This window comes from Topomyia yanbarensis, chromosome 1, assembly GCF_030247195.1.
Source record: "Topomyia yanbarensis strain Yona2022 chromosome 1, ASM3024719v1, whole genome shotgun sequence".
In the NCBI taxonomy this organism is placed as follows: domain Eukaryota; kingdom Metazoa; phylum Arthropoda; class Insecta; order Diptera; family Culicidae; genus Topomyia; species Topomyia yanbarensis.
This window is the reverse complement of record NC_080670.1, coordinates 131,524,962-131,546,742: the sequence shown is the minus strand read 5'-3', so window position 1 is coordinate 131,546,742 and position 21,781 is coordinate 131,524,962. Positions and strand designations below refer to the sequence as shown.

Genomic DNA, 21,781 nt, shown 5'->3' with positions numbered 1-21,781 from the left:
ACCGATAAGTTCTCCATCATGCAATCACATTCAAAATGTTTCTTTTCTCTTTAGGTTTTCGTAGACAAAATAGAAAAAATTAAAAAATGGGTTTTTTCGCAATTTAAATTTTTAACATAAATTTTTGTTTTTTTGAAAAATGACAACATTTTTTTCAGCGTATATTTTTTTTGGATAGAAGTATTTATACCCTGTAACTCGTTCTCAGATAGTTTTGCTGTATAAAATACAGTGAACGAACAAAAAAAAATTGAAATTTATGCGCGTAGAAACGTTTACGCCCTTTTGAAAAATTTCTCTAGTATCAAAATATTCCAATTGCCAGAGAATATCATGGAGATTCATACACCGAACACACCTGCAAAGTTTCGTTCGAATCTACGATGGTCATATTTTGCGGTCGGCCGGTTTCTCATGGAATCCCTCAATACAATATAGCATAATATAATAAAATACAATATAACAATGGAGCCCGGGGCCATTAGACATATAGCGCTGCCTCTCGTTGTGTACCTCAAGAAATGTGAAACACAATCATAATATCCAATGTATTTTGTTGCAAAACATTTTGTTTTGTAGAAGTTTTTGGTGATAATGTGTTTTCGAGCATACTTTGCAAATTTTCTAAATTTTAAATATTTTGTGTTATTTAAGATAATTTCAAACTATTTCCCTAATGATTATATTTTTTTATTTTTTGATAGTGCGTGAGCTTTCAGCATCCGTATAGATATTACACCTAACCACAAAAACAGAAGTTATTTTTTTACTCATCTATGTCTATATATATATATATATATATATATATATATATATATATATATATATATATATATATATATATATATATATATATATATATATATATATATATATATATATATATATATATAATTTTATGTCATTGAGCATGTAAAATATATGTTTCATGTAAAATTAAACGGAACACGGCTCTTTTTCGTCAATTAGTGAATTACGGCTTGTTAAATTGTGTCATGTTTGCAATTACGTCAACAATAAAATTCAGAATTTTTTGGCGTGTAGAAATGCATATGATGAAGAATTCAAAGAATATATAGCATGTATCACAATAACAAAGATATAATTAGAATGGTAAGTATGTAAGATGATATAACTATATTTGATTTAGTAAAATTTATAAATAAATATTGTGTATATAGAACATACAATGCATAAAATGAAATACGGCGTCTCTGAAATTCATCTCTCTAACACGGCAGCATCTTAATTGGCCTGTGTTGGCATTCAAGTTCGTCGAAAAACAACTTGCTTACCCGATTAATTTATCCCGAAATCAAAAAATGCAAAAGAACGTCACCTGACTCGTACAGACAGATAAATTTACGCACATATCGCATAACATCAACCATGATATCGCAATAGCGAAGCTGGACAAACTCGGCATTCATGGACAACTTTTGCGCTGGTTTCGTTCCTACCTCGATGGAAGGCAACTCCAAATCAGCATTAAGGACTGTCTATCTGCACCATTCTTCGCTACATCCGGCATACCACAAGGAAGCCATCTCGGTCCAGTAATATTCCTCCTCTACTTTAATGACGTCAATTTCACATTACAAGGACCCCGCCTTTCTTTCGCCGACGACATGAAAATTTTTCAACAAATACGGGATAAAACTGATGCCGAGCTTCTTCAGAGGGATCTGGACAGCTTTAGCACGTGGTGTGATCAAAACAGAATGGTTTTAAACCCGAGCAAATGCTCAATCGTTACGTTCACGCGGAAACGCCAACCGACTCAGTTTAACTACCATTTCTTCGGCTCGAGCATTCCAAGACACTCTCACATCAAAGATCTCGGAGTCATCATGGATTCGGCATTAACATTCAAACCACATACGTCATACATCGTGGATAAGGCATCACGACAGCTTGGGTTCATCTTCCGAATAGCGAAAAACTTCAGGGACGTATATTGTCTTAAATCGCTTTACTGCGCGTTGGTCCGCTCAACGTTAGAATATTGTTCAGCTGTTTGGAATCCGTACTACCAGAACGAGATTGACAGAATCGAGGCTGTCCAACGCAGGTTCATACGCTTCGCTCTTCGTCATCTCCCATGGCGAAACAGATTTCAGCTGCCGAGCTATGAAAACCGTTGCCAGCTTATACACCTCGATACACTCAGCATTCGGAGGGACTGCTCTCGAGCCCTGTTCGTCTCGGACTTACTCTCTGCCAGAGTGGATTGCCCTACAATCCTCGGACGTCTGGATCTTCAAGCCCGCGTTCGAGCTCTACGTAATAACTCCCTTCTGCGAGTTCCGTTCAGGAGAACCAACTATGGTTGCCAGAGCGCTGTAACCGGACTCCAACGAATTTTTAACAGTGTGGCGACGGCCTTCGACTTCAACCGGACGCGGAATGCTATAGAAGCGAAAATGTTGTCAATTTTAAAATGTAATTAGTTTAAGCAACCACCATTGGGGCCAAGAGGCTTGTTGGTGAAGGTAATAAATATAAACATAAACATAAACATAAACAAAAGTTTCATTCATTGGAGCGGGCCTACAAACTGATACGGTATTGACGGTAAATTGAAACAAATATAACAAATAGTCTACATATCCATCAACTGCTCCGAAACGACATCACCTTTATCTGCAATTCACAACACATAATAAATAAAAATAATGGAAATAGATATAATCACATAACAAAAACGAGTAGTATAAATGGATACATAACATAAATAGACAATATGTATAAGGTTTTTCGGCGTGCAGTCTTTAGAAAACTGTGGACAGATTTTTATTTTCTATCCTACGTTTCGACAATGTATTTCTGTCTTCCTCAGGGATTGAATGGTTTCTGTCTGTTTGTCTGTGATCTTTTTTTTATTTGTATGTATGTATGTATGTATGTTGATAGTCACCATCCTAACTTGAGTCTTGCTCTGCATGCGGCGCCACTTAACAGTACGCTCAAATTTCGTTACCATTCTGCATTCAGCATACCGTTGTATAAAGGGTCAAAAGGGGGGTGGCGGAGCCGTAAGCAATTTCACCTACTCATATATATATATATATATATATATATATATATATATATATATATATATATATATATATATATATATATATATATATATATATATATATATATATATATATATATATATATATATATATATATATATATATATATATATATATATATATATATATATATATATATATATATATATATATATATATATATATATATATTTGTTACAATTTTGACTATCTTCTGATAGGTTGTATTAAAAGCAGCTATTTCGTTATTTCTAATGGAAATACCGAAAAATCGATGCACGTACATCGAAATCTAAAATATTCGAACATATTTATCTATATGGTAATCCTAAAAAGAGCATTTAATGAATGTTATTGTAAATTGAATCTGTTCACACCGCTGGGTAGTTGGAGTCGGTGTAACTGCGGACCCCCCGATAACTGACAGTTCACCGTGAAGAAGAATAAAACAAAAACAAAGTGTATCGAGATAGTGCAGGAAATTTGGAATTTATACTAAAATAATTAAAAGTTCAGTGTAAGGGAATGATCGGTTGAATTTAGGGAATCTATTTACGCAATTTAACCCTTCGTATCACACGAGGACTGAGGACCCAAGGCGCAGACATTACATCGTATTGCTTTGTACGGGTATAATTTGAAGAAGAAGAGGAAAGGATCAGAAAGTATCAAGGAGAATTCAGGAAGGATCGAAGTCGTAAGGAAGGAGGAAACTATTAGAGTGAGTAGATTTAGTGCAAATTATAAATCTGTAGCAATTAAGAAAATAATGGCAATATATTTTAGTTTTTGAGCTGCTCCGAATAGCTGCTGCAAAATAAATAGTGTACTCGAACAATCTCAAAAATCTAATACAGAGATTTCGGTACCCTCTATCACGATGAGCGAGAGATCCCTGGACCTAACGACGACGGCGTGTGCGGAGTGTGGAAAGACGTCCACACGGGATGAAAAGATGATTGCCTGTGACAGCTGTGATTGCTGGTTTCACATACGTTGTGTGGGATTAACAACGGTACCGAAAAAAGACAAGAAATGGTTCTGTAAGGAGATTACCTGTGAACGCGTCTTCCAGGAATACCAGAAACAGAAAAAAGCGTCTCGTACAAAGAAAATTGCGGAAGAATATGACAAATTGAGCACCAAATCGACGGATATTCGTCAACCGTTGCCCGTACCCGCTGCCGTGGAAGAAAAGTTAGAAGCGATGGAGATAGAAAATCAACGTTTGGAAGAAGAGATGGATGCGGAGATGCTGTTGAAGGAAAAGGAAATGGAGATGAAAAATGCGTTGAAAATAAGAAGAATGCGAATGGAGCAAGCGTTGCGTGAAAGAGAATTGGAAAATGATCGACTGTTGCGCGAACAAGAGATTGAAAAAAAGGAACTCGAACTTCAGCAAGAATTGCGGGAAAAGGAAGAGCATCTGGTCCGCATGAAGGAAATGGAAAGAGCGTATCGCGAGAAAATGTCCAGTGTTGACAGAGAACTACAGAAAGCAGAAATCGTTGACAGTAAAAATAAGGAGGGACAATTGGAAACGACCAAAACAAATAGGGAACCCAATTCGTCCAAGCCATCGGTTATTGGTAAGTTGACGGAAGGGAACCTAGAACGCCTCGTGAAATATAATGAGGAAACCAGCGAAGAAGATGAGTGCTCAAGCAGCAGCGATGACGATTCGAGCGTCAATGGCAAGGACGCTAGAGATAATGCCAGTGTTGCTCCAAGCAGACAGCAACGTGTCGGACCGAGTAGGGTGCAACTAGCTGCAAGAAGTGGCCTAACAAAGAAGCTTCCTACTTTCTCGGGGAAGCCTGAAGAATGGCCTCTTTTCTTCGGAGCTTATCAAGCATCGAACGAAGCTTGTGGTTATACGGATGTCGACAATTTGGTGAGGCTCCAAGACAGCCTGAAAGGTGTAGCTCTGGATGCTGTTCGGGGACAGCTTTTACTTCCGAGGTCAGTCCCAAGAGTAATCGCGAAGCTCCGTCAGCTCTACGGTCGCCCCGAACAACTCTTACAAAGCCATCTAGACAAGGTGCGAAAACTTGAACCGCCAAGAGCTGACAGGCTAGCCAGTTTCATCCCATTTGGAAACGCGGTAGAACAGCTTTGCGAGCATCTTGAAGCAGCGGAGCTTACACTGCACCTAGTGAATCCGATTCTGATCCAGGATTTAGTCAGCAAGCTCCCAGATGGAGAAAAGCGCCAGTGGGTGCAGTATAGGAGAAAAAAGGAAATAGTAACACTACGTACCTTTACCGACTTCGTCTCCAGAATCGTGGCAGATGCATGTGAGGCAAATGTCAACGTCGATTACAAATTAGATACCAGGTCTACGGCCGACACAGCCGGAAGAAGCAAGCCGAAGGAAAAAGGCGCAGTATATAATCACAGCGCGGTGAGTCAATCGGAATCCAATGTGTTTGAACGCAAGAAACAAAAACCCTGCCGTGCATGTCAGCGAGAAGATCACCGTCTGCGGTTTTGCCAAGACTTCCGCGATCTACCGCATGCGGATCGGATGCGAATTGTGACGAAATGGAAACTCTGCAACATTTGTCTCAATGATCACAGTGGTCAATGTCGCTTCAAGATTCGCTGCAACGTGGGTGAATGTAGAGAACCGCACAATCCACTAATTCATCCAATAGGAAATGTTGTAGGCATGAGTGCATACATCAGATCCGGCAGTTCCGTGATGTTCCGGATGATCCCGGTGCAGATTCATTGTGGAGACAGATCACTTACTGTTCTCGCTTTCCTGGATGAAGGTGCATCCGTGACGCTAATTGAAAATGATCTGGCTGAACGGCTGGGACTCACAGGGGTGAGAGAGAAGCTGCTTATCAACTGGACTTCTGACGTTTATCGTGTTGAGAAAAATTCAAGGCGAATGAACGTGTGGACCTCAGCGGTGGGCGTTGGGGACTCGGAGAAGTTTTTATTGCACACAGTTAACACTGTTGAAAAGCTGATGTTGCCTCACCAGACGTTGGACGCTAATGAGTTATCGACACAGTACGAACACATGCGCGATCTACCAATCGCATCATTCGATGGTCGACCGGGTGTACTAATCGGCCTTAACACCATCCACACTTTCGCCCCTTTGGAAGCAAGAATTGGAACGACAAGGGATCCGATCGCTGTTCGCTGCAAGCTCGGTTGGACTGTATATGGACCGCGTCAATTGAGTTCAACTTCTTCGGGCGGTTTTCTGGGGTATCATCAAGCAATATCTAATGAAGAACTGCATGATATCTTGAAGAGCCACTACTCGCTAGAAGAATCAGTGGTTAAGGTGCAAGAAGAGTCGGCTGAGGATCAACGAGCTCGATTGATCATGGAGCGAACTACGAAACGAGTGGAAAATCGTTTCGAGACGGGCCTACTCTGGAAAACGGATGAGGTGAACTTCCCAGATAGCTATCCCATGGCGTTGAAACGTCTGAAGCAGCTAGAAAGAAAGCTGCAGAAATCACCAGAGGTGTATCAAAATGTTCGGCAGCAGATAGCAGAATTTCAAGAAAAAGATTATGCTCACTTAGCGACCGAAGAAGAATTGACCGGTACCGGAAAAGATAAAGCTTGGTATCTTCCGTTAAATGTAGTCATAAATCCGAAAAAGCCCGCTAAAATCGACTTATTTGGGACGCGGCGGCAACCGTACAAGGGGTGTCGCTTAACACAATGTTGCTGAAGGGGCCCGACTTACTCGCGCCTTTGGTATCAGTGATCATCGGTTTTCGGGAGAGACGAATCGCCTTTGGGGGAGACATCCGAGAGATGTACCATCAACTAAAAATTATCTCAGAGGATAAGCAAGCTCAACGCTTCCTTTTTCGGAATGACAGCAGTGAGGCGCCAAAAGTATATGTGATGGATGTTGCTACCTTTGGTTCAACATGCTCTCCAGCGTCGGCACAGTTCGTTAAAAATCGTAATGCGACAGAGTATGCAATACAGTATCCTGAAGCAGCAGCAGCCATCATTGATCGGCATTACGTCGATGACTATTTCGACAGTGTCGATACGATCGAAGAGGCGATAGAACGAGCACAGCAAGTGAAGTTTATTCATGAACAGGCTGGTTTTGAGATGAGGAACTGGGTTTCGAATTCTCCGGTGGTTTTATCGGCTCTGGGCGAAAACAAATCGTCGAGGTCGGTCGTTTTTCAGCAAAATAAGCAGTCATCCAGTGAGCGCGTGCTTGGAGTGTTCTGGGATTTGAACCAAGATGCGTTCGCGTTTTCCGTTACTCACCGTGCAGAGATTAAAGCGTATTTGTTTGAAGAAAAGCGGCCGACAAAGCGGATCGTTTTAAGCTGTGTCATGGGACTGTTTGACCCATTGGGCCTGCTTTCGCCATTCACGATCCATGGTAAAATTCTCATACAACATCTCTGGCGAAATGGATGCGAATGGGACCAAGAGATCGATGAACCAAATTGGTGTTTGTGGAAACAGTGGACGGAGTTGCTGCCTAAAGTGGAAGCCCTACGCATTCCGCGATGCTATTTGGGAGATACTATGTCTTCGTCGATAGAGACGCTCGAGCTGCACATATTTACTGACGCGAGTGAAAACGCCTACGGTTGTGTTGCGTATCTACGATTGGTCGTTCATGGAGCAGTGAAGTGTAGCCTGATCATGTCACGAGCCAAAGTCGCACCACTGAAGCGCCAGTCGATCCCTAGGTTAGAATTGATGGCAGCAGTTCTGGGGGCCCGAATGAGGCAAACTATTATGGAAACGCATTCTTTGCGAATCGATCAAACCATTCTGTGGACAGATTCACGAACGGTACTGTCATGGCTGCAGTCTGACCAGCATAAATTCAAGCAATTTGTTGCGTTTAGAGTGGGTGAAATTTTGGAATTAACTCATATGCGAGACTGGAGATGGGTGCCGACAAAGCAAAATATCGCAGATGTGCTCACTAAGTGGGGTCGTAGTCCACCATTACACAACGAATCGGAATGGGTCCACGGTCCCTCAGTACTGTATCTACCGAGAGAGCAGTGGCCTTCTGCTGAAACAATCGAGGAAACCTTAGAAGAAACTAGAGGCATTATGCTGTTTCACGCGGTGGTCGAAGCCGAAACTATTTCCAGCTGGACGAAACTAGTACGCGTGGTGGCAACCGTTATGCGCTTCATCTCCAACTGTCGACGTAAAAGAATTGGTTTGCCGATAGTGACTTCTCAATCATCAGAGTACCACTGTCGGTTGATCCAAGCGGAGTATTCGACAATCAAGCAACCGCTTCAGCAGGAGGAACTTCAAAAGGCAGCACAATTCGAGAGTTTTCCCAATGAAATGAATACTCTAACAAGGAATCTACAAAGGAAAGATGATCAGCCACAGGAGAGGATTGAAAAATCTAGCACTCTGTACAAAAGATCACCGGTGTTAGACGAAGAAGGCGTTCTGAGAGTACGCGGCCGATTGAAGACGAACGAGGAGCTGCCCTTTGACATGAGATTCCCAATCATCCTATCTGGAAAACATAACATCACGAAAAAGTTGATCCTACACTTTCACTATAAGTACGGCCACGCTAACAGAGAAACTGTATTTAATGAACTACGTCAAAAATTTTGGATCCCAAAGGCGCGTGCTGCTGTACTACAGGCGACGAGGGACTGCATGTGGTGTAAAGTGAATCGATGTGTACCCTTTGTTCCAATGATGGCACCGCTACCTGTTCCACGTATTACCCCTCACTTACGTCCTTTCAGTGCAGTGGGTGTTGACTATCTAGGTCCGGTCGAAGTCACGGTGGGACGCAGAAAAGAGAAAGGATGGATCGTCGTATTCACCTGTATGGCTATGCGAGCGGTGCATCTCGATGTGGTGCACAGTTTGAGCACACAATCCTGCCTAATGGCCATCAGGCGATTCACTTGCAAGCGCGGAGCACCGGAGCAAATATTCTCTGATAACGCTACGTGTTTTCGTGGAGCAAACGCAGCGACGACGAAGATGATTCAGAAGATTAATGAAGAATGTGCAAGAAAGGTGATATCAACTGTTACTTCATGGCACTTTAACCCTCCTGGAACTCCGCATATGGGTGGCATCTGGGAACGGATGGTGCGATCCGTCAAAGAAGCTCTGAAAGTTTTAGATGATGGGTGGAAATTAACAGACGAGATCCTTTCAACGAGTCTAGCCGAAGCAGAAGACATGATTAATACTCGTCCATTAACATATGTTCCTCAGGATGACGACGGCGAAGAAGCCATCACACCAAACCACTTCTTACGTGGAAAAGTGACCAATTTGGACATGCTTCTGGATGGTTCCGTGGACTTTGCTGAAACTTTGCGCAATGTTTACAAGCGGTCACAATATATAGCTAACAAGATGTGGGAACGCTGGCTGAAAGAATATCTGCCCTCGCTAAATCATCGCACAAAGTGGTTCGACGACCAGAAGCCGCTCGAAGTTGGGGACCTAGTGTTCGTAGTTGATGGGAAGTTCAGGAAGAACTGGGTACGAGGAAGAGTTCACAAGGTAATCCAAGGAGCAGATGGAAGAATCCGTCAAGCAGACGTTAAGACGGCGGATGGCAAGGTGCATCGGCGTGCCGTGGCGAATCTAGCGGTGTTAGAAATTCAAAATTGTAAATCCGGATCTTCAGGATGAGCCACCAGATGTTACGGTCGGGGGATTGTTCACACCGCTGGGTAGTTAGAGTCGGTGTAACTGCGGACCCCCCGATAACTGACAGTTCACCGTGAAGAAGAATAAAACAAAAACAAAGTGTATCGAGATAGTGCAGGAAATTTGGAATTTATACTAAAATAATTAAAAGTTCAGTGTAAGGGAATGATCGGTTGAATTTAGGGAATCTATTTACGCAATTTAACCCTTCGTATCACACGAGGACTGAGGACCCAAGGCGCAGACATTACATCGTATTGCTTTGTACGGGTATAATTTGAAGAAGAAGAGGAAAGGATCAGAAAGTATCAAGGAGAATTCAGGAAGGATCGAAGTCGTAAGGAAGGAGGAAACTATTAGAGTGAGTAGATTTAGTGCAAATTATAAATCTGTAGCAATTAAGAAAATAATGGCAATATATTTTAGTTTTTGAGCTGCTCCGAATAGCTGCTGCAAAATAAATAGTGTACTCGAACAGAATCATTACACGAATCTGTCAACAAATCACACAAATGATAACTTTTTATTTCGTGCCATTCTACGACATGCCGACGATATTGTTCACAAGGGGCTCACTTACTATCCAACGCTCTTGGCAAGCCACTTTCAGATGCTTGTACTAAAAAAATTTCAATTCAATTCTTTGCTGATAAATAATGGCCTGAAAAGGGCCTTTTGTTTGGGCAGTATTCGGAATTTAGTTGAAGCTAGTGTATTTGTGCCATCTGAAACGGTGCGCTTGGTGAACTTTTCTGACAGTTGCAAACGGACAACCGCTTCTTCTTGTATCCTTTGACAATTTTCGGAAACATTTAGATCGACGTATATGGTACGACGATACAAACAAACTGATATAGAGCAGCAGCATGCTAAGTTTTTATACCTGACTACAGCACAATGTAAGCTCGTCCTTTTTTGTGTTGTCCTCAATATGTGTTTTTCGTAGCTCCTCCTCTTCGTTGGTCGATACACAAGCAAATTGTGTTGAACGCGTCGGAGTGCCGTTTACTTAATAGCTGTAATGGAATATCTTGCTGTTAAAGTGTTGAAATTGGAAGGAAATGCTGCCCGTGACAACAAAAAGACGAATTATCCCACGTCTTCAGCAGCTGGTGATTCGTAACAACGAAAAGTTGAACAAACTGCTCTCCGGAGTGACAATTGCGCAGGGCGGTGTGTTGCCAAATATCCAAACCGTACGGCTTCCCAAGAAGACCGAAAAGAAAGCATAAATCGAACGCTGAGACTTACCAATGAAATGCTCCTGTAAAAACCGCCCCTTTCCGGACCACCACATATTTTTGATAAGGAACAAAATAAAAATTGTGTTTCCAATACGGAGATTATCGAACACTCAAGGTAAAGAGAGTAATGTAATACGACACCTTAGTAAAATGTTTGAGAATTAAAACCTTTTTTGAATGCGCCTAGTAAAAATGTTTTCCACTTCACTCCAGTTTGTTTCAGGTTATTTTTGCAATTTGCGTACTGAAATAAATCATAATTTAAGGTTTAACCCAAATTGCTCTCCAGGGAGAAACAGTCCATGAAACGGAAAATGCAAACTTATTTTTTGAAATGATTTTGGTGGGCTTTTTTACAATGATGCAAGTGAGTTCTAGCTTTTCAACTTCCAAATCCATACAAAGTGCGTCCCTGCCGCTTCAGAGTATAGACGACATTCGTTGCGGTTTTGCGCTTGGCGTGTTCAGTGTAGGTCACGGCATCTCGGATGACATTTTGCTACACACCATCAGCATTCGTAGATTAAATCGGAGATGCATTTTACACCACCACGACGAGCCAGACGCCGAATGGCGGATATGGTGATTCCCTGGATTTTATCACGAAGAATCTTGCGATGACGCTTGGTACGGGAACGCAAACATGATACCGCTCATTGTACCGTCCGGACAATACAGTCAGCATGTTGCTCGTGTGGTAAGCGAGCACCCACTGATACAAAACAAGCTCGCGTGACCTGTATATATAACATTCCCGTATGTAATGAAACACTTACATGCTCCTTTTTGACGGCTCTGTGAGATATGCTTGCAAATTGCGCATTTTCCTCGCTGTTTCCGAAGGATTTTCTAAAAATCTTTGTTTGGGTTTATTTATAGTAGTTGCACTAATTCCGGAATTTAATACGAAATACGTGCACAAATTTCCGATCAGATAGTGCACAAATATTTGCGATTTCGATCAGTAGAACGGAAGATATTCGCATTTCAAAACTGGGAAAATTTCTCAACTGAATTTTTTAAAACGGTACCCCATATTGAAACGAAAGAAGTATTCTTTTTTTTCGAGAGTTGTCCTACTGGAGCTGTAGAGCTAGATTCTCGGAAGGGCTCCCCGTCAGAATCACATACTACAATTTGCAGACGAGACAGGCAATGTCGCCCACTAAAACACTGCATTAGGCCAATTGTAGTGCGCCGTGATTCTGAATGTGATATTCATTGTACGGTTCAGGTATGTGCGGGCGTAGGGACTCGCGATCGCGTGTGTCATCGCGAATAGCTCGAGCATTTGTACGTTAACGTGTTCGATCACGTGTGCGTTTGTATATCAGGTGTGCTAACGTGTATGTAACTTCGCGTGTATGAATTCTATTTTATAACCATGTGCCTTTCGCATATTCTCGTGTGTTCTTGGATAATCGCCCGCGGACTGCGAATCTATTTTTTTTATTTTTTGGTGTACTGCTAAGATGCTAAAAGAGTGTGAGTGTCTTCCATATCACCAGAGTGCCCGGTGATGTCGCCATGGAACGTGTTGTCTAGTGGATATGGGCTTTATTTTTTGATTGGTCCGACTGAATGTATGGACCTAAGTTATTAAGAGAGAGAGTAATGGTTTCCGGACGTGACCGATTCATGAGCGCGCGAAAACGGACGTTTGTAGGTTCGTGTTTGAGACAGCGTTTGGAACTTCGTGAGTGCTAAAACGTTCTCCTTATTACCGGAGTGTTATTAAGTTTGCGCGATCGCGAACGTAGGTGTGCGTTATTAATCGCGAAGGGCTTAAGCGTTCGTACGTTAACGTGTTTGTCACGTTTGTCGCGTTCATGTGACTTCGCGTGTGGATTTTGTAACCGTGTGGCATTTCCTATACACGCGTGCGTTCTTGGATGGTCACGCGGACCTTAGTTCTGATAGTTAGTTTTTGGTGTACAATTCACATTCTGACAGGGACTAAGTTACCCCATATCACTAGAGTCCTGGGTCATGTCGCCATGTAACGTGGTGTCCAGTGGATATGAGAGGTTTCTTTTTATAATTGATCCAAATGAAGGCATGGACGTAGTCTGCTGATATCAAGGATAGAAACATCGGGAAGTGATCGATTCATGATCGTGCGAGTGCGGGAGTTTTTAGGTTCACGCCTGAGACCGCGCTTGAAAATTTATAGGAGCAGAGACATTCACTTTATCACCGGGATGCCATCATGTTTACGAGATCGCGGGTGTAGGTGCCGGTGATGGTCGCGAAGGGCTCAAGCATTTGTATATTAACGAGTTTGTCACGTGTATGTGACTTCGCGTGTATAATTTTGATTTTACAATGATGTAGCCTGTATTCTTGTTTGATCGCGCGCGGACCGTGAATCTGATGCTTAATTTTTAGTATATGGTACAAATGGTAGTCCGTTTCCCTATAGAAAAACTTGAGTTCCAGGTCATGTCACCATGGAACGTGTTGTTTAGTGAATATGAGCGTCACTTTTTTGATTGGTTCAACTGAAGGCATTAGTCCAGACTGGTAAAACTTTCGGACGTGACCGTTTCATGATCGCGCGAGTGGTGGGTTAATGTTTGAGACCGCGTTTGGAAGTTTAAAGATGACCCGTTTGCTTAACTACCGGGGTGTTTTCATGTAGGCGAAATCGCGGGAGTAAGTATATGTGGATAATTGCAATTGGATGGTCGCGTTTGTGGCCAGGTTTGTGTTATTGCGAAGGCCACGAGTGTTTGTACCTATATGAGTATAGATAGCGTATAGTAGAGATATACTAATAAAAGGAATCATAACATGCCGAATGTGTGTGTGTGTTAACCTTCCTATCTCCCACTAGCTGGTAGTGATTTACAGAAAAAAGATGTTTGCATGTATTTAAACATTCATGCAAATAACTTGGTTCACGGATTTAGGAAGGTGTTAGCTCAATTGACTTTCCGATGACCCATTTCGTGTACAGTGCCAGACATGTTCCGAGGTCATCGTTCCATCAACTAGCCCCGCCTTACTGTAATGTTTGTATCAATTGGATTGTAACATTACAGTAAAACTTTCGATTCCATTTAAGCAGGAAATCGACGCGTATTTATTATAATGGTTCAATTTGTATATATAACATAACACATGTGTACTAGAACTTACCATTTTTCAGTTTTCTACCTTCATTCATATCTTCCATTTATGTCTCCTTTAACTCTCATCCACATTTCTTGAATTCCTGCTTATTTAAGAAAGAAAAGGGGAAATAATAAAAAAGAACCGATAGACTCCGTGTTTTCCTCAGCGCTTCCGTTTCTCCTAGTCTGGTGTCACTGCCTGTTGGACTTGTGTAAGTTGTTCCATTGGAGATCTCCAAGGAGCTGTAATTGGAGAAAGATCTGACTTCTATCCAGAAGTATCAGTTTTTCACATTAATAGATTATATATGTACACTACAAAACAATCCCGTGTATAATGCAACCATTTTTTGAACATTTATATGTACATATACACACATAAACACATACACATATATACACACATGTATACATAAAACCGATTTAATCCACCCATCAGTGGGATGAGACACCTCTCATACATATAACTGTTGTATTATTCATTAATTTGCCTAACGCACGCAAAGCCGGCAAGCAACTATATGTGAGACAAGCACAGCCTCGAGTCCTGCACGTATAACACGTATAATAAACTGAATAAATCAAAAAACAATAACAAAACAAACCAAAAATCAAAACAATTATGAAACAAAAAAGTTATTCATAAAATGGATAGAATGATCCATATAAATCAAATTAATAAAACAAATCAAATTAGCTCAAATGAAAATCAGACAATATTAAAAAAGTTATGAAATTAGGAGAGTAAACTAAATTGTTTCAAGCTAACTAACTGTCATCCAATAACTAAAAGAACTGACTAAATCGAATTAATAAAATGAAGAAACTGAACAATATATGAACTGGGAAAAACTAACAATTTAATAAAATGATTAAAACAAATGAAACAATTAACATGAATAAAACAATAAAAAAAATTAGTGAATTAATAAGATAAATAATATGAATAATGTGGATAACACTAACCGCCATGTTTGAAAAATGCAAAAACAACCAAGTCCATTGCAGCCGCCAGAAAATTTGTCGTCTAAGTATTGAAATTGCCTTTAAATCGCATTCGCAAATAGCATTTGTTCCTAGGGGCAATTAGCACAGGCGAGTTGAGTCAAACGTCAAACTATTAAAATCGCCTGACGATCTTAGTCCGCATTTTTTTTGACCGGGTACTGACTCCATTCAGATATCCGAACCGGTTCCGGAATGAGTTTAACTGGGAATCAGTGAAATCGTTGCATCAACTAGTCAAATTCAGATGGCGCTGTCGATGCTAAGTGGGAACATTTTTTTGGTAGCTCGCGCACATACATAGTAAAATAATTGTGATGTGACGATAAAATCACTACGTCAAATTACACTATTCCAACGATACTTTTGCCCACCAACACATAACACAACAGGAGAAACGACCTACCGAGCGATTAACTTCGAAGGAATCATAACATGCCGAATAAAGAGAGAAAAAAAAGATGCAAAGAGCTCGACTAGAAGTATATAAATTGAACAATACTATTTTGGTATGCATAAATAATGGAAAAGCAAACTACTCGCACTTGGCCCAGTCACCTGTCGAGCATTTGTATATTTGCGTGTGTGAATGTTTAAGTGTGTATGGGAAGTGTTGGGTGTTACCTGTAAATAATATGTTAATACAAATAATATGTAATATGTTAAAATAAGACATATGTAATATGCTACTTGCAGTTTGTTGCTCGTTCCTACTTATCTGATTCATTTGAGTATGAAAGTACATCTCAATTCTTCTAAACCTGGCGACATCTGATGGCAGCACTGTTGCCCTTTTTTGTTGAATGAACTCGGAGATGTCATCAGAGGAATGTGGCGCATGAGACCGAAAATAAATAAAATAAAATGAAATAAAAAGAAGAGTTAGTATTGCTATTGAGTATTAATTGAACAACACTCATGTAACATGCAATAAAACTACTTGGAATCGTCCAAATGCCAGAAAATGATATACATTTACCATTAACGACAATTGCACTCCGCCAGAAGTTTCTCATGCTATGCTGACAGCATATTGACGTGCATCGGTAAATTATTCGTACCTTTATTTCTCCAATCCGAATGAATCGAATCGAATGCACGAATTGAACACCGGTAAAAAGTGACCAACGAATCCTAAGAAGGATTACCCACTATTCTATCATATAAGCCAGCATCCATTCCCTGACCCATATGTCACAAATACTCAGACGAACACATGCACAGATAGACATACGACTATCACGTAACAATTGTACACTAGTACTAAAAACTACAATTATTACAACACAACACAACACAACTAATAGGGTTCAACTGTTATTTTTTTAATGCGCCTGTGCACGTTGCCGAGGTCGACCGATAAATCGACACACAATGACTTCCACTGCGAGCCGTGCCGTTAAGCTGTTGAACAATGTCTGCAAACACAGCCCATAGAAAAAGTCAATCCACGGCGACCCGCCAATTGGCCACGCCAGTGTGCACAGGCTCTTAGTTGACTGTTAGTTTGGGCTGGTGCAGAGTATGAAAAAACACAAAACATAAAAAAGGCCCATAAGCCCTCTCGGTCTCCTCGATGCACCACTATCGAGGCGTAATGCAATAACCATCTTAAAGCAGTCATCTGTCAGAGCATCTTTAAAACTAACGCTGAAATATGCTTGAAGATGTTTGCAATACCGCCAAACCCGTCAACCTTGGGGAGGGATATTGAAACGAAAGAAGTATTCTACTACAAAAAATATAATGTATACAAAGAATATAGCGCATGTAAAAGCCAAAAATTTACCGGTTGGATATACCTTCTAACAAACTCATCCGTGAAAAAAATTATCATACCTGAGTGTAGAAGGGGTTCCCATCCTGGCGGCCTGTCTCAATTAATTCCCAAAACAATTCAATACAACAACATGTAGAAACAACAAAATCCAATCATTTTTAAATATTAAACGCTCATTCCAAAGTAAACGTGTTAAAAAAATTGTGAGACATAAGAATATCGTAGTGTGATGCGGGCTTATTCGAGCAACCTATCGGAAATAGAAACACTACTTCGAAAAGTTACGCAACTGACATAGTGTGCCAGGATATCTATTTTAGCAATACATGTATTCTCGTCTGCGATAAACCCATATGAATCCTCACATTTTACTAGCAACTTCTCTGGAGGTAAGTCGTATATTCACAGCGCTAGGCTGTGGGATATTGTCGTACCTCACCAAACGCTGTGCGTTCCTTCAGTGTCGATGAAATGAGATCATCTCCGTTAACTTAACTTCCACAAAAATGTTGATTCCACTTCTCCTCGCTTCCTTTGTTATGGGAACTGATCGATCGCTTAATGTTGTAGAAATTCTCGCTTTACTATCAGAACACGCGCTGGGTCCGGACTAAGACAAATCAATTACTACTATCACTTTCTCAGTGCGATTATGATGTTATTGCCTTTACTGAAACCTGGCTGAACAACGATATTTCACACTCTGAGCTAGCTCTAAACTATACGATTTACCGTTGTGATAGAAACCCCCAAACCAGCCAACACAGACGAGGTGGGGGGTTTTGAAAGGAGTAAAAAACAACCTTCAGAGCTCTGCTATTCACATTTCTGGCTGCGAGCAATTGGAGCAGATTATTGTTCGAATCTCTTCGCCGAAGTTTGATATGATAGTTTGCACTATATATCTCCCGCCCAATAGTGAGCCTTCTTTATACGATTAACATGCAATATGTGTAAAAAAATATTGGATCTGGCGGGTGATCGAGACGTGGTTTTAACTGTTGGGGATTATAATCTTCCTTAATTACGCTGGATGTCGGATGAAAACTTAAACTGGTTGCTGCCATTGAATGCTTCGTCAGAAAAGTAATATCTCTGGTCGAGTCTGTTTTAGCCAACGCAGTGTTTCAAACTAACGATAAAGTGAACGTGAATGAAAGACTGCTCCACTTAGCGTTTATTAGCGATAATAGTTGTGTGGAATTGTTGGAGCCACCGTTACCACTGCTTAAAATCGACCAACACCACCAACCTTTTGTATTGCTGTTTGAGACGAACGATGTGAATCAAAATGCTACTGATTTCGTCTGGCTTTGATTTCACCCGTTGTGATTTCGATCTGGTTAATAGATTGTTCGCCGACATTCGATGGGAAGAGATTTTGGTCGGGTGCAGTGTTAATGAAGCTGTGTCATGTTTATATGAAAAAACAGATGCTATACTTCGTGACAATGTACCTGTGGAGCGACCCCATCGTGCTCAAGGTAGCAGGCAGCCTTGGTGGAATACAGAGTTACAGCATCTGCGGAACCGCCTTCGTAAAGCTAGAAAACGATTTTTTTGCTGGAGAGATGATAGACATAAAGCTGAGTTGCATGTTATTGAGAGCGAATATAATTCGATGCTTGCGCATTGTTTTCGTTGCTAAATTCGTCGCACGGAGGAAAACCTTAAGCAGGATCCTAATTCGTTCTGGTCGTTTGTAAAAAATCGCAAGTAGTCGCACGGAATCCCCCAACGTGTCAGTCACAAGGATGTTACCGCCGAGTCCCCGTTTGAATCGGCAAACCTATTCTCATCTTTTTTTTCAAAGTGTGCAAAGTAATAACCGACCACCATTGTCTGAAGCGTATTTGAATAGCCTGCCGATGTTCGATTTGAACATGTCGCTCTTCAATTTTTCGGCACGCGATGTGGAGCTGAAACTGCAGTCACTAGATGGTGCCAAAGGAGCTGGTCCGGATTGTCTGTCGCCTATTTTCTTCAAAAGTGTGATGAAGCACTTGCTGTTCCTGCGAGTATTATTTTCAACAGGTCATTGTCCGAAGGAATTTTCCCGAGTGTCTGGAAGACAGCAGCTATTACACCGTTGCTTACCGAGAGTTTTTGAAAGTCTCGTCCACGATTTGCTGTACCCGAAGGTGCACCATATCATTTCCGAGTGGCAGCATGGATTTGTGGAAAAAACGATCGACAAGTACAAATCATATGGCATATGTTTCGTCACTAAATAGCGCGCTTGGTGAACGTCAGCAAATTGATGCCGTTTATGTGGATTTTGCTAAAGCGTTCGATAGAGTGCCTCATTTGTTAATGGTGGTCAAACTCGAACGAATGGGACTTCCTGAATGGTTGACACGGTGGATATTGTCGTACCTCACCAAACGCTGTGCGTTCCTTCAGTGTCGATGAAATGAGATCATCTCCGTTTGTGATAGAGTGATAGTCTAGGTCCGCTACTGTTTATATTATTCGTAAACGATTTGTGCTCCATTATACAGTCCCCTAAGTACATGTTCGCGGATGATCTGAAATTCTCTCGTGTAATTTCTTCGACAGTCGATTGCTGTGCCATGCAATCCGATATCGATTCGCTGCTAAATTGGTGCACACTAAACGGGATGGACGAAAACGTACAAAAGTGTAATGTGATCTCGTTCTGTCGTAACAGGCACTTAACAACATTTGATTATAGAATGTCAACAAGCATTATCAATCGTGTAAACACAGTTAAGGTTCTAGGCATTCTTCTCGATAGCAAATTGCCTTTCGCGCAGCACATTGCAATGTCTACAGCCAAAGCTTATGCCGTATTGGGGGTCATCAAAAGAAATACGCAACAATTCAACGATGTGTACTGCCTAAAATCGCTCTTCTGTGCACTTGTACGTAGCATTCTCGAGTACGGTGTACTTGTGTGGGCACCCTATCATGCTGTACAAATCAACCGCGTCGAACGAATTCAGCGTCACTTTGTTCGTTACGCTCTACGGTTACTACCTTGGACTGATCCTATTCGTCTACCGCCCTATGAACATCGATGTAATCTTCTACGTTTGCCGACTCTTGCAAGTCGGAGGATAATGCTGCAACAGCTCTTCGTGTTTGATCTTCTGGGAAACAATATAGATAGCTCGAAGTTGCTGAACCAGCTCCGATTCAACGTACCGCCAAGACCCACCAGACGAACTGATTTCTTTCGGTGACCGATGTATCGTACTCTATTTTCTCAAAACAATCCGTTCAATGTATGTTGTCGTAATTTTAATAATGTAGCTGACAAATATAATTTCAATATTACTAAGACTACCTTTAAACATAGAATTAATATTAATTAAGGAACTGTCTGTACGAGTAACTCAAAGACCAGTATTAATAAATAAATTATCTGCAGTCGATTGCAACGAAGCTTGAATATTTTCAATGATTACCTGAAAAAATGGAGAATTTCCACTAATGCGGCAAAAACACAACTGATTGTGTTTCCGCATAAACCAAGAGCTTCTTCTCTTAAACCAAATAATAACCATATTATTAAATTTAATGGTTTGAATTTAACGTGGTCAGATCAAGTTAAATACTTGGGTTTGATTTACGATAAAAACGCACTTTTAAGGATCACATTGAAGGAATCCAAACAAAATGCAACAAATATCTAAAATGTTTATACACTCTTCTAAATAGAAATTCTAGGCTCTGCCTAAAGAACAAACTATTAATTTATAAACAAATATTTAGACTGGCAATGCTATATGCAGTGCCAATCTGGGCAAATTGTTGTGCTACTAGGAAGAAAACGCTTCAAAGGATTCAGAATAAAATTCTGAAAATGATTTTGAAGCGTCCTCCCTGGTTTAGCATAAATGAGTTGCACAGACTCGCAAACATAGAAACAATAGAAATTATGACGAACAGCAGACGAAGCAACTTCCGACAAAAATAGTTGCAATCTTCAATTGCAACGATTAGCTCTCTTTATAGTTTATAAGATAGTTTATAAGATTTGTTTAGCTCCTTATTCACAAGACAAGTAGGTTTAAAACATCCTACTGAAAACTTAACTGCGAAAGCATATTATATCTTAATAATAATTAACTGAATCATGTAAACAATAGGGATGAAAAGTCACCACTTGTAGCTGAACACCCAATATGCTATGGCCATAATGAGCCATTCGCCAGTATGTGTCGTTTATTCAACCGATGTTCCCACGTCTTTGACTTTCATCTTTCCCTTACCAGCACTAAGCGATTGTTTGTTAATTCCTTGTCAAGCTAGCTTTGTCCCTATTTTAGTTATACAGTAGCAAAATTATTGTTAGAAATAAACTGTGTAATGTATTATTTGGATGTTTGTAATCTGTTGGTACAAAAGATGAGGAGGTTTTATGTCTGCTGGAAAAAGGGTTTGAATGAAACCTAGCTCCACGGGGATTTTCCCAACTCCAAATAAAACAGAATAATCACTATAATCAGACATTCTTGTAGAAATTTGATTTTTTTTCGAAACACCCGGATACTCAAATCATTTTCCCCGGATCATCGAATCACGGATAATCGAGTCCGACCTACATTCACTTAATAGCCAAAATAATGACGCGAATACATACACAACTTTCAAATAACATTGACAGCAATTGCTGTGCTCCTTCGGCTTTTCCTCCACAACGAGTCTGGCTGGTGTATTCTTTCCGATTAACTGGGAGTAAGTGAAATTCTACACCAAAACAAACCGACAAAACTATTGACAAACGCGAAAAATTTATATCCTAGTGTAATCGAAACGGAACAGTGGTGTGGATTTTACATTGCCAAAACATGTTACTCTACGGTGAATATGAGTAATTGTGGTAATTTTCTAACTATTGCTACAATGGTACATTGACGAGTTTCAAAAGAAATG

The 21,781-nt window shown here is 40.7% G+C and overlaps 1 protein-coding gene and 1 long non-coding RNA gene across 15 annotated transcripts in view; one reads left to right on the top strand and one right to left on the bottom strand.

Annotated features, from left to right (window-relative positions):
• LOC131694307 (teneurin-a) overlaps positions 1-21,781 on the bottom strand; it is a 1,511,233-nt gene that overhangs the window by 458,666 nt on the left and 1,030,786 nt on the right. The gene's annotated exons all lie outside the window — the stretch shown is intronic.
• LOC131694462 (uncharacterized) lies at positions 3,452-3,897 on the top strand. The gene is made up of 2 exons (XR_009306519.1): positions 3,452-3,780; positions 3,846-3,897. It is a non-coding gene; the product is annotated as an uncharacterized LOC131694462 (long non-coding RNA).